This window comes from Olea europaea, chromosome 3 (assembly GCF_002742605.1).
Source record: "Olea europaea var. sylvestris chromosome 3, O_europaea_v1, whole genome shotgun sequence".
Lineage (NCBI taxonomy): Eukaryota > Viridiplantae > Streptophyta > Magnoliopsida > Lamiales > Oleaceae > Olea > Olea europaea.
In genome coordinates, this window is record NC_036239.1 from 897,478 (window position 1) to 909,841 (window position 12,364).

The following is a 12,364-nucleotide window of genomic DNA, read 5'->3' on the forward strand; positions in this document are numbered from 1 at the left end:
TATAGTGAGATAAAAAAGAGGAAAAGCCAGAATGGTGATAAATTACAAAAAATTAAATGAAGTTACCAAATTTGATGGATACTACTTGCTAAATAAGGACACCCTTATTAAACAAGTATAGAACAAAAAGATATTTTCAAAATTTGATTGTAAGTCAAGGTTTTGGCAAATCATGCTTACAGAAGAAAGTAAACCACTAACTGCATTTAGTACCCACAATCCTTTAGGACAATACGAATTGAATATAATGCGATTTGGGTTGAAAAATACACCACAGATATTCCAAAGAAGAATGGATGAGGTCATCAAACCAATTACTCATTTTTGTATTGTATATGTAGATGATTTACTTATTCATTCAAATAACATCGATGAACATATTGAATATCTTGAGAAATTTTATTTTATTATGAAAAAACATGGTATTACACTTTCTCAAAAGAAAGCTGAGATAGCTAAAATAGAAATAGAATTTTTAGGATTATTTATAAAAGAAGGAGAATTGCAATTGCAATCCCATATTGAAAAAAAACTTCAAGAATTTTTTGAAAAAATCAAAGATAAAAAACAATTACAAAACTTCCTTGGTATATTAAATTATGCTGAAGGATTAAAAAATTGTGCCAAATTAAAAAATAATTTTCTTCCAAAATTAAGAAAAAATATTATGTGATCTTGGGAAGAACAAGATTGTGAAAATATAAGGAAGATAAAAGAAGAATTAAAGGTATTGCCCAAACTTGTAATACCACAAGAAGAAGATTTCTTTATCCTTGAAACTGATACTTCAGATAATTAATGGGGAGCAGTATTAAAGGTTAAAAAGAATCATAAAGAATATAAATGTGAAAAGAATTGTTCTTGTCCTGAGATACTTACAGATTATACATCAGGAACGTTCAAAGAGGTTGAAACAAGATATGAAACGAACAGGAAAGAACTCATTGCTGTAAAAGGGGGAGTTCAAAAATATGAAGATTATTTATTACCAAAAAAGTTCTTGATTAGAACTGATAATACTCAAATTAAAGCCTTTTTAAAAAATAATGTTGATCCATCTATTACCAATAGATATATTATTAGGATACAAATTTGGTTTTCATATTTCAAATTTGATATTGAATACATAAAAGGTAAAACTAACTTTCTTCTTGATTATCTTAGCAAAGATGGAGCTAGAACAACTAAGGACGAAAGTCCAAATACTTGAGATAAAAGTTTCCTATTTGGAAACACAAATTCAAAATATCCAAGATAGCCTTAGAAGCAAAAATATAGCCCTTGAGGCAGAAGTTACTTGTACCAAGTCTAGTATCCCTTCGCAGGGATTTGTGAATACTAGCGCCCTCCCCGAGGATAAAGGGAAAGAGAAAAAGGTAATAGGAACCCCTTCACAGGGAATACTCAAGCCTATTACTGGTAATGAAGATACAAAAATTTTCACTAGGGAAGATATTCAAGATATCAAAAGTGAAGGTAGCTCTTCACAGAGCCAAACTCAATCTAAACGTTGTATTAAAAGAATAGAGCCAAAAGATATTGTCAAAATATGCCATGAAGCAAAAATTCTCAAAAAAGATAACTATGAAAAAGTTATGTTCTTTATTGTTATTTTTAATGTTCTATCAGATTGGTATCTGGAGATAGGAAAGTGGATGAAAACTCTCCACTATACAAAATACAACAAGATAAACTTCTATCCAGGAGCACCAACTAACTGGGTACGAAACTGTTTTGAGATAGGAAATATACTTTGTATATATCCCGGCAGATCTCAAAGAAATAGCTCAGCTTCCAGTTAACATCAAGAAAGCTATTAAAAGATATACTGAAATAGTCAAGACAACAAATATATATATATATATAGCTCAGCTTCCAGTTAACATCAAGAAAGCTGTTAAAAGATATACTGAAATAGTCAAGACAACAAATATATATATATATATATATATCAGATTCCACTCAGCAACTATGGAATGTGATCCCGTTCTTGAATATATGCATCCATCGTTCCATGTTATCAAAATGGGACTTACAAACCAACATTTTTTACTAACCAGTCAAAAGGTTGTTAAAAATGGATATCAAGATATTTTAAATATGATGCCCTACAGAAGAGCAAAAGGGTACAAAGAAATATTTGAACATGTAACTCAGATAATTACTGAAAAAGAGAAAATATGGTTTTATCCATCTGAAGACCATATTATCTACTCCAATACAATGATGGCTATAAAGGAAGAAGATATTTGTTATCTCGACCATTTATTATCTGCAATTATCTCCAACCAAGTACATGGATCAGAAGATATGGCAAAAGAACTATGCAAACTACTATAGAATTACAGTGATCACCATTGTGAGTACTGCGTAGTGGAAGATATGAGTCAAGCATCTCTCAACAGTGAAGAATTCCTTGTAGAATTCTTTGATTCGAAGATGGAAAAGTGATAGTGACAAAAGTAGCCCTTTATCACTACTTTAATAAAAAAATTTTTAAAGAAAAATTGTGGCTACTAAAAAACAGAAGATAATGCAAGAAAGTCTCCATAATTGTGACCACTCACCCAGCAGTTGTCAAAAGTGGAAGACAAATGCAAAGATAAGACAAATAATTCCAAAAGGAGAGGTCCACCTAGCAAGAAGATAATGGAAAAATCGGTGGAGATAAGACTACTCAACTACCCAACAAAAAGAAGTGAGAAACACCTGTCAAGATAAGATTCCCAAGGATTTCTATAAAAGGAGGCAAGAAGGAAGAAGGAAGATATCTCGAAACAACTTATCTCTTAAACACTCTGAAGAAACACATCTTAGAGATATATCTTTTGTAATCTGTGTACAACACTTGTATTCAGAAAAATATTAGATAGCTTGAAGATAGCAAAGCTTGTAATAAGGTAATCACTTATGGAGTTCTAAACTTCAGAAGGTGAGTACCAAAGGTATGTAAGTATAGATTGTAAGCATGTACTATTTCAGTTTATGAATATCAAAATAAAGTTTGTTATGTTCAACAAAGCTTTCATAAAAGGATTTCGTTAAATTTCTCATGATTCCTTGGCAGTACAGATAGAGATTTTAAAAGATTTTCAAAACATTGATTTTGAATGAATGTTAGCCATGCTAAAGTACCCGTCTTTGATGAATGGTTTAGGGGAAAAATGTAATTTTCTAACAAAATTGTAGCACATTGTGTGTGAGTTATCTTTTAAAATTTCGTTCCAAACAAGAACTTGATTCTGAAAGGAGTTTGGATAAAGGTGAAAACAGAGACTCTGGATATTGTGAGATAGCGTCTGTGGCAACACGGCTAGTTCTCTAGAGTGAGAAATGCAACCTTAATTGAAAAGCCTTTTGCGGAAGCAGTTGTGGACCCAAATGATTTCAAAAAACATTTTAAACCTTTACTTGATTCAGAAGATTGATTAAGTACATGCAAAACATCTATAAGATCATACTGGAGGGAAAGCCTGTTTATTTCCATCTGATTATTGTAAGCTATTTACTCGCTTTATATACTTATGCTTTGATAAATTCTGATGAACAATTCACAAGTATTCACATCCACTTCTAATGAGAATCTCAGATTATACTTAGATGAGAAAGATATTTCGTTTTTATTTAAATTAGCTGAAAAGTCTGAAGATATATTTCCTGTTGGTAAAGAAAAAATTGAAGAAATATATCAAGAAATAGATTATTCTTGTAAGCACAATATAAGATTTGATGCTGTAAAAACTAGCAGAAAAATAAGAAAGGTAGAAGATATTATAAGTAAACATAGAGATATACAAGAACAAGTCTCAGAAGGATTAGTTCGAGGATACATTGTAGCGGAAATTTCTCGATAAATCTTAATTCCGGGCTCAGAAAACAAGCAAACGAACACTGGTTTACCTTGGCTCGACCCGAGACTTTCACCTTCACTTTGGACTGCTCTCTTTCTCTCTATTCCCACAAAGGAGAAGGGTGGTGGTGTTAGCAATCCACAAAGGTATGGGGAGGAAGAAGAACACTGGTTGAGTCTTACTCACAACCTCACATGGCTTTCCTCTCTCTTGGTTACCTCTCTTCTCTCAACTCTCCTCTCCATTGCTACAACACACACACCACCACAAAAATGGCCAGGAGATAAATACATATATATAGGTTAGTTTAGGTCACTCTAATTGGGCCTAGGGTTCACTAAGCGGGCTACCAATTAACCTAAACTAATGGGCTAATATTCAACTCCATATTAATCACTAAATGGTCCAACTAACCAAATAATCATCCAACCCAAACCCGAACCATCCAAAAGTGTAGTTCATCTCCGAGTCGAGCCAAGTCCATGGTGTCGATAAATAATCCGACAACTATTTTAAATCATCGTCCGAATTATTGGGTATCAAAAAACCCAACAATCTCCACCTTGATGCCTTATAATCTGTAAGCAATCAAAACACACAGTTTATACTTGCACAATCAAGGTAATCCAATAAAATTGGAAAAACAAACCTTACCTCGTGTTTCCAACTTGAAACACATACGATACTTGCTCCATGTACTCACCAGGGCTAAGGTCAAGAATACCCAAGTAGAAACAAGTATTCACAGTGAACAAATAATCATGCGATGAAGATATATATAGGATAACACACACAGATCTTTTCAAAATCACGTTCACACAGAACCACAGATTAACACCTAGTTAATCAAACCACGGTCAACCACATATGCAACACATGCATAAATGACCCTAAGAAAAGATCTCACCACACTTATCCTATCCCATTTCGTGTTACTCCCACCTCGAGAACACATATCTTCTCTCATCGCCCACCATACTCACTAAACCAATCAGTTAACTCATGTCTAACTGGCAAGTCACAATAGATCCTAAACTCTCGGGATAATCCTCTATCACCACATCACTTCTCCCAACCTACGTGGATAATGGGACTCCACCTTATAGAAGTGATAGAAGTGCCTCTCTCACACTCTACCTGTATAGGGTCTCTTTCACAGATAAAGGATTCTACACATTTGATCACATCTCTACTCGTGATCCAAATGTCACACTCTACATCCCTCGTGCATATCATCAATGCACCTCTAGCCATCTATACTCCACCTTACCAAAAGACATCCAACTCACTGCTAATGCATCTCAAACTCACTATGGCAAATCAACACCTTTCGGTGACCACAAAGGTTAATCCACTCACCAATGCTCCCAAAAATTCACAAAAAAAATAGTGAAGGTGGCACTCTCAAAGAGAATCGAAGAAAGAGTCGGTTACTTCACAACACTCACAAAGGAAGCTCACAAAGATAAAGAAGATAACTATAACATGGCTGCGTCACATAATCTCACAAACCACACAGGCTCACAAAGATGAAGGAGAGAAACGACTGTCCAACTTTCTTCTCACTATCACACTCTCACACCACTCACAGAGCAAATAGAGTACGCCACAAAACTTAACCCACTATGCATGTAAACATATTATACAAAGTAATAAATCACTCTAATTCATGCAATTACACACATCAAACATATTGAAAGTGTAAAATCAACATTGCAACAGAATTGAGTGACCACATACATGCAAAAAGGATTACACACAGATGCAATGCAGTAATCATGTTTATTCTCACAATAAACATTACTAGGATCACTACTCGACCCTAAAGTCATATTCGCCTTGTCTCTATCCTCATCTTTCCTTTTTTTATCATCCTAGGACAATCTCTTTCAATTATGTCCAAATTTTACCACAGTTAAAATATATGTTATTTTTCACACGTACCTTAGACCTACATTTGCCACCAATGTCAAATAATGACCACAAGTCAAGTATGAACATAATTCACATAGAATAGTCCAATAAACTTTCCTAAGGTCACATGCAATTCTAATAATGTAGAAAAATTGACAGAAAATTCACAAAGAATTTAAGGTAAATAATTAACAAATAATTCTTAGATCTATCAACAGGCAATGGTTACCTCTTCATGGTAACCCCAAACCTAATGTCACCCCACGCGATGACCTCTAATGCAAAAAATAAATTACTCTACACATTTATTTCAACTACAATAATAAAAAGCAAAGAATACGATACCGAGCGGACCACTTCTGAAGGTCCGTAAATATCGAGAGACGCGAATTCACCACTTCAGGACTATCACTCTTCATTCTAAAGTCAACAGCAACCACAGCAACACGAAAACAGCACCCGGCACCCGAACATCCAAGGGCAAAATCGTCCAACTTTCACTGTATTGCTCCAAACTGAAATCTGAAAACACTGCAGGGTCCATCTCGTCATGGGGAAGATTCTGTCTGAAGACCACTTCACCGGAATCATACGGACGCGCCATCGCCGTCTTTTCCACGCGCCGCGCCGGCGACCTGTCACCCTTCCGGCTTCTTCTCCGCCTGCACAATCCACCGGTGGTGTTCGTTTCGCCAAATTCTTTTTGGTTTCACCAGAAAACGCCAAATCAGATCCGGCAGAAAATTGAAAAAATCGAACAGTTTCTGCCTCTAATTTTCAGACCCGTTTCTGACCACTTTCAGTCCGTTTTTAGCCCCAAAAATCACAGATTTATCAATAACACAAGCTCTGATACCATTTGTAGCGGAAATCCCTCGATAAATCTTGATTCCGAGCTCAGAAAATAATCAAACGATCACCGATTTACCTTGACTCGACCTGAGACTTTCACCTTCACTTTTGACTGCTCTCTTTCTCTCTATTCTCGCAAAGGAGAAGGGTGGTGGTATTAGCAATCCACAAAGGTATGGGGAGGAAGAAGAACACTGGTTGAATCTTACTCACAATCTCACATGGCTTCCCTCTCTCTTGGTTGCCTCTCTTCTCTCAACTCTCCTCTCCATTGCTACAACACACACACCATCACAAAAACGGTCGGGAGATAAATACATATATATATATATATGTTAGTTTATGTCACTCTAATTGGGCCTAGGGTTCACTAAGCAGGCTACCAATTAACCTAAACTAATGGGCCAATATTCAACTCCATATTGATCACTAAATGGTCCAACTAACCAAATAATCATCCAACCCAAACCCGAACCATCCAAAAGTGTAGTTCATCTCCGAGTCGAGCCAAGTTCATGGTGTCGATAAATAATCCGACAACTGTTTTAAATCATCACCCGGATTATTGGGTATCAAAAAACCCAACATACATAATTAAGAAAGATCATCCCAAGGTCTTTGAAGAATTATCAAGATACAAAGAATATTTAAAGGTGTTTGAAAGATTGAAAAATATAAATATAGGTCCTGATTAATAAGTCTCGAAATATACAGGATACATCTTGCAAATAATAAAAGTAAGGGTAAAATAGTATTTCCAATAAAAGAGGCCATTGTGAAAAATAGGAGTGATAATTTGGTTATTTAGAAAACTGCCCCCAATAAATGTTTAATTCTCAACATATTTTCTTGAGTCTCACACTTGCCAGGATTTCCTACGCTGGGAGTTTTAAATATTAAGTTATGATCTCAATAAGAAGATTCATATAGAATCCATCTCCAAAATTATATATAAAGGATAATTCAGGGTCGCTGATTACTATCATGACTCGTAAATATAGAGACACTAACATTATTATATAATAACCATACGTGATAATGGCGCTACGTTTCCTTAACAAGAACTCAAGACAATTTCGGTTTTGAGTTCACTTATTTTGATAGGTAAAATTGAATCCGCTATCATGAAGTTTCTTTTAAAAAAAAAATGATGATAAATAACATTATTCTCTTTCTTTTGTACTTTGACCATCAATTTCCAATGGGGTCAAACATATAAATATCTGCTTATCAAACAACCTAATTAACCTGTCCCACTAATGGGGAGTCGGTTGATAGAATCCACTGCCATCAGAGTTCTTCTATCTGCCTATAGGAGCAATTAATGTGCTCGTATTTGATGTTGAAATTTGGTTTTCCTCATAATTGAGCTACATGCTTCGACAAAATTCAAATAGAGAAATGTCTCGTTCGGATGATTCTTTCAAATTGATTTCGAGAATCTTGTTTCATTTAGAGCGTGTTTAGTATGTCTTTTGAAAAGCAAGACTTTTGGATTCGTTTGGCTAAATTTGTGAAAGTGGCTCTAATAATTAGAAGAATTTTTAGACGAAACTGATACAATGTGACTTTCTCTAAAAAATACTTCCGAAATAGGAAGTGTTTTTAAAAATTAGTTTCAAAACCAAAAATAAGGTAGTTTTCTTCAAAAGCAAAAGTCATGCTAAACGGGCCTTACAATATTAAGTATTTTGAAACATGGGGCTTAAAGCTCAAAGTATCCTCCCAATAGAATTTTGACAACTCATTACAATTACAATTTCAAGATATCGAAATATTAGAAGTGGCACATTAAAAATCATAGTAATGTTTAAAGAATTTTTTACATGTTAAAATTGTAGTGAATATTCAAAATTTAGCCCCGTTTGGCCCCATTTTGTGAAAATAAAAATGGATGGAATAGTATTTTTTTGAAAAATGAGTGGTTGAAAAAGAAGGAAAAGTTTTCAATTTACGTGTAATATTATTTTATTAAAGATTGTGTGGTTGAAAATTTGAGAGAGAAAAATTAAATATGATGTAATGAAAATTAATGGGGCCAAACGGAGACTTAAGTGGAAGACAACTAAAAAAAGTAATCGTATAAGACAACAAATCTGAACTCGAGACGAGACATTTACCGAACCTATCAACAGATAATTACAGGTAGCTGAGAGTAGTTCACCTAACTATGCTTTTATATGCATACAAAAAGCCTGTGGTGAAGGGATAATTGTGGTCACTGTTATTGAAAAAAAGAAAGTGAAGAAAAACTCGCACATTTGTATCTATCAGCTATAATTTGAATTGACGTTTTAAACTTCATAGAAATACAAGGGTCACGTTTTAAGATTATGAGAATATGCGGCATTTATAATACAATCATGTTACATGTACATCTTTGTTGTTTACATTAAATTTGATATTGTTATGATGTAACTCCTTTTTGCATATTGATTTTAACAACACTTTAAACAATGTATATGATAATACGTGAAGATGTAACTCTAAGGGGTAACTCAGTGGTCAGGCCTTGGGTTTGCTCTCCAATGATAACCAGTTTGAGTTTCCTCAGGGCCAATGAAATAAGTATCCGACTGTAAACTTTAGGGTCTCATGGGATTAGTCGAGGTGCGTGTAAACTGGTCCGAACACCCATGATTATCAAAAAAAATAAAAAACACGTGAAGAGGCAAACTTAATGCACACCAAATGTGTACAACTAATTTAATCATTTATAACATAGTTGTTGAAGTATTATAAACTAGACGAAAGTAAAGTATTACAATTTTATATAAGTTTTCCTTATTTATTGGACACGAGCGTGGACTTGAATTTGATTTCCCAAACGCCTGCATAAATAAATAGAAGTTAGGTATGGGGATCATATGCATAATTGTTGACAAGATAATGCTAGAAAATAGGGTAAATAGATTAATGGTCGTAGAAGTTTTGAATAATTACATTAATGGTCGTTGAAGTTATTTTCTTATGTAATAATTACTCAAGTTTCAAAAAGTGCAATTATGATCACTCAGTAAAAAATGTTGATGTTAAATTTTACGATGCAACTTTGAGCGTCATTATGTCACCAAACAACATTATTTATTACGTCAAGTTAGCAAAAATAATTATTAAAAAGCATGATTTTATTAAAAACTTGAATGATAACCATAAAAAGAAAATAACTTTAACGGTCATTATCTTAATTATTAAAAACTTCAGTGACTTTGGCGAAATTAACCCTAGAAAATAATAAGAGTAGGGCACGAAGAACCGAATTCGGAAACGAAAGGGACATAAAGTTGATAGGATTTAGAAAAATAATTGGCTAATAAATCATTTTCACGAGGAGGAAGACCATGGTCAATATTTGTGTGTGAGATGTGAATATATATCTATCATAAGAATGGGGAAATGTTACATTCGATAATCGAGACATATCCATGTTTCGAATTTGGTCTGATTCTTATATTTTATTTTATATATTTTTTATTTTTTTTAAGAAATAAGAGGGAAAAAAAAAGTAGGATTAAAAATTGGAATATTTAAATTCTCTTCTGCCTGTCAAAATTTTTTGACAGATGGACTCGGGCCTGGCCCCACGAGAATGTCATCCCTAATAATAATATGGATGGGTTTCCCATACGGCTCAAATTGGTCCATTGTAATCTGTAATGCTTATCCACTCCAATCCAAAATGGGGGTATGTGGACCAACCCCTTTCATCATATCTCACCAAACTTGTTAACTTCCTCCACCAGCCATACTTTTGCTATCTTACGCACTATGAATATGTAACACTCCCACTCCACCTACATTGGCTACATACAAACAAACAAAAAGATGAAAAAGAAGGAAAAAGACAAAATGTTTCATCAAGATGAAAAGGTTTACTTTTTATGTGAAGTAAATATACTTATTTGGGAAAATTGCACCAACGGTCCCTAATATTTTTATTTTTTACAGACTTTATCCTAACCATCATTTTGTACCAGCGAAGGTCTCTAACATTTTATAAATATGCACTTGAGAGACCAATCTGAACGGAAACTGTCCAAAATACCCATCAGTTGATCTGAATTTTTTTTTGAACTATCTGCTATCGCGACGATTTTATTGGATGTTGATACTTTTTTATGGTGTTTTTGGAAGGTTTTATTGGAAGTTAATTTCTTAAATTTTCAATCAACTGGTGGTGTTTTGAACGATTTTCGTCCAGATGGACCTCAAATGCATATTTATGAAAGGTTAGAGACTTTCACTGATACAAAATGAAGGTTAGGGTAAAATTTGCAAAAAATAAAAAGATTAAGGACCACTGATACAATTTTCCTCGGCTCAATTGTGTTGGAGCTAGGCCATGTCAGTTTGGGCAGTCCAAAAGGTTTAATAGTTTTTCTTTTTATTTTTTAGTCAATAATAAAAAGCATAATTTTTTTTTTTTTTTTCTCCATGTTCATATACGCACTTTTATTTTGGTTCAACAATAATTGCAATTTGCAACTAAAAATGTACCATAATAAATGAAATCAGAACTCTGCAGGAAATAAGCCTGTGGTAGGGCATGTCAAGCCTTTTTGTCAATATGGCTAATTAATTGCCTGCTTTCCTGTTTATTTTAAATCGTACATTTGTTGACTTCAACAATTTATATTCATCTCTTCTCTTTGAAATATTGTTGTTGACACAGTTCAAGTAGAAGATTTATGTCACTTTACAAAATCTATGAGGATGGAAACAAAAAATAAAGCTCGAGAAAAAAAAAATTGTGGGGAAATAATTTGAATATAGAAAATCGTATGACCAAAGTAAATCCCTAGTCATATAATGTATAATACACCATTTAGTTCTAAAGAGTCAATTTGTGTGAATGTTTGGTATGGGCAATTAATGCCCATTTTGCATGTGAAGGCTGAAATAATGGATAGGGTACATGAAAAAAAAAAAAAAAAAGTTTGAATCCCAATCTTGAGGGCCCTCACCGTCCCACCCTTAGAGCTTTGTGAGTAAGGTAAATCGCGAAATGTGTCCCAACAGGTTGAGAACAAGAGCTACATGTACACTGAGCTTACAAAGAGTCTAATTTCATATATCAGGAAACGAACATCCACATTACGACTTTCAGTAAGGCGTGAGATAACATCACTCCTATTTTTTGCACAACTGGACTATGCCCCCGACGGCACATGGAATTATACTTTGCTTGTAGTTGAGGAGGTACCATTACCAACTTGGTTTTTGTGGACCATGCACGAATTAACTCCGTGGTTTTGAATATTTTTTTATTTTGATTTAAAAACTTATATGGTCACAGGTCAAAAGTAGAAATTGTTTTCTTAATAATGAGATTAAGTGGACGTGACTCAAATCCTTCATTAACCAGACACATAATTTGTTTGTTGAACCAGATTAACGACTCCAAGTCAGTTAATCATATTATAAATTAAAAAATTTAAGGAAAAAAATGTGGGGTAGTGGAGAAAATTGTACCATGGGTCCTAAATCTATTGTCTAAGTTGCAAGATTTTCCCCATCCAGTAGAAAGATGAAAGTTGATCTGTAATCTTTGAATATAATAACGCAATCAGTTCATAGCATTTATCGTCCAAAGATCTTTTAAAGTGTAGTTTGGTCTTCAATCGATAAATTCTAATTCTACCACTATACCCACAACTCTTTTTATCATACAATCAATCATGTCATGCTAAACTTATATAATATTCTTAAAAGTTCAATTGACAAAGCTTTTTTTTTTTTTTTTTTTT